This window comes from Chelonoidis abingdonii, chromosome 12 (assembly GCF_003597395.2).
Source record: "Chelonoidis abingdonii isolate Lonesome George chromosome 12, CheloAbing_2.0, whole genome shotgun sequence".
NCBI lineage: Eukaryota > Metazoa > Chordata > Testudines > Testudinidae > Chelonoidis > Chelonoidis abingdonii.
The window spans coordinates 1,027,649-1,029,978 of NC_133780.1; the positions used below are offsets into that span (position 1 = coordinate 1,027,649).

General features: G+C 68.9%; 1 long non-coding RNA gene across 1 annotated transcript; it reads right to left on the reverse strand.

Annotated features, from left to right (window-relative positions):
- Nucleotides 1–1,258: 1,258 nt before the first annotated feature.
- On the reverse strand, nucleotides 1,259–1,910 carry LOC116839810 (uncharacterized). The gene is made up of 2 exons (XR_004377237.1): nucleotides 1,842–1,910; nucleotides 1,259–1,576 (listed from the first exon to the last, which is right to left on the reverse strand). It is a non-coding gene; the product is annotated as an uncharacterized LOC116839810 (long non-coding RNA).
- Nucleotides 1,911–2,330: the final 420 nt, after the last annotated feature.

Here is a 2,330-nt window from a genome sequence, read left to right on the forward strand (position 1 = left end):
CCTGCCCCGCCTGCTGCAAGCGCTTCCGGCACAGCTCCCACCTGACAGCCCACCTGCGGGTGCACGCCCGGGAGCGGCCGCTGTGAGCCGGAGCCCCCGGCCCTGCCCCCTGGCCCTGCCCCCCAGCTCCCACCTGCGGGTGCACACCCGGGAACGGCCGCTGTGAGCCGGAGCCCCCGGCCCTGCCCCCTGGCCCTGCCCCCCAGCTCCCACCTGTGGGTGCACACCCGGGAGCGGCCGCTGTGAGCCGGAGCCCCCGGCCCTGCTCCCCGGCTTCCACCACACCGCCCACCTCTGTGCATGCCCGTGAGTGGCCGCTGTCAGATGGAGACCCCCAGCCCTACCCCGCAGCCCTACCCCCCAGCGAGCCTGAACCTGGTGCTTTGAGGGGGGAGCTGCCCTGAGTGTGATGGACGCAGTGACGCTGCTTGAGTCTGCACAGAGCCTGAGCCTGTCACTGCGAGGGGTGGGAGCTCCTGCCCCACTGCTGGGGCCCCCAGCGGACGGGGAAGCAGCAGGAACACGCGGCTTTCCCTGTTCCCCTTGGGTGACGCAGGGGAGGTCCCGGGGTTTGGAGTGGGGGCCGAACGGTCGCAGAGAGCGGCTGAGTGCTCACAGGCCCCTGTGCAGCGATTCGTGCCCAGCCCCATGGCAGCTCGTTCCCCACCAGGGAGTCTGCGCAAAGGGGGGTTCCAGGGTGGGGGGGGGATTCTGTTGATTTCCCCCCTTATGTAAATAAATGCGTTGTGCAGAATTCGGCTCCGGAGTTGGGACTCCTGACTGGTGAACATGGAGCCTGCCTGGGGCGGGGAATGGGGCAGGGGAGGGGGCAGGGGCCTGTCCCCTCTAGGGGGCGCTGGGTCCGATCCGGCCCCAGTGCGAGAACTGGCTGGCTCAGGGGGGCGGGGAATGGGGCAGGGGCCTGTCCCCTGTGGGGTGCCGGTTCTGATCCGGCCCCAGGGCGAGAACTGGCTGGCTCAGGTGGGCGGGGAATGGGGCAGGGGCCTGTCCCCTGTGGGGTGCTGGTTCTGATCTGGCCCCAGGGCAGGGACTGGCTGGCTCAGAGGGGTGGGGAATGGGGCAGGGGCCTGTCTTCTCTGGGGGGCGCTGGCTCCGATCCGGCCCCGGGGCAGGGAATGGGGCCAGGGCCTGTCCCCTGTGGGGTGCCGGTTCTACGAATCCACCAGCCCCTTGGGTTTTGCTGCTGGGGGTTGTTTCACCACCGAGCCCTGGCGCTGGGGGAGGCACCGACACGGGGGACGATTACAAACGGTTCTTTATGATCCGTATTGCAGCAATGGCCCGGCCTCGGGTGCTCGGCGCTGCATGGCAGCGAGGGAAAGGGACGATTTCCCAGGGTCCTTAGCTCCCTGCCTTGGTGTGCGGCCCTGGGCAGGATGGCGCGGGGGGCGTGAGAGGAGACAGTGAACCTGGGGGGCAGCAGGGTTGGGGGCAGAAATCAATTGGCAATCAGTGGGGCCCCCAGGTTCTCAAGGGCCAGGCGACACTTCCAACTCCATTCACGTGTCCAGCGTTGGGTGGCGAGGAACCCAGGCGTCCGGGTGGAAAATCCGGCCTGGGGGAAAAACAAGGGAATGAGAGAAGGGGCCGGGGGGCGTGGAGGGAAAACCTGCTGGTGTCAGTAAAGGCATTAGCTGGGGGAAAGGCGGGGGTCACCCCCCACAGAAACCCCACTGGGGGGGCGGGAGGGGCGGACTGGGAGCTGCGGAAGTCAGGGCTGGAGTACCCGCTGTGGCCACGGAGGGGTGGATCTGCCCCCCCAGAAATCCCCAGGTGCGGAGCGGGGGCTGTGATGGGGGGCAGGGGGTCGCTGCACTTACCAGACCCACGGGATCAGCTGTGTTCGGGCACCTCTTCCTCTGGGGGAGGAGAAGGGGGGCAGGTTACTCAGTGCATGGGGGTGAGGGGTGCATCTCCCCCAGCCCGGTGTCAAGGGGGTTTGTGGGGTGGAGGGATGCCCCAAGGGGGAAGGGGCCATGGGGGGTGCTCCCAGAGTCATGTCTCCCATGGGGAAGGGGGTGCATGGGGTGGAGCCCCAGGGGGAGGAGGCCCCAGGAGGTGTATCCCCAACAGGGAGGGGGCAGGGGGAAGCGGAGGGGGGCCTCCTGGAGAGGGTATCCCTGTGGGGAAGGGGAGCCTGGGGGCATATCCCCTTGGGGAGGGGCAGGGAGGAGGCCCTGGGGGCAGGGCAGAGGGTCCAGGGGGGTATCCCTGTGAGGAGGAGACCCCGGGGGCATATCCCTTGGGGAGGGGCAGGGAGGAGGCCCTGGGGGCAAGGCAGGGGGTCCCAGGGGGTATCCCTGTGGGAG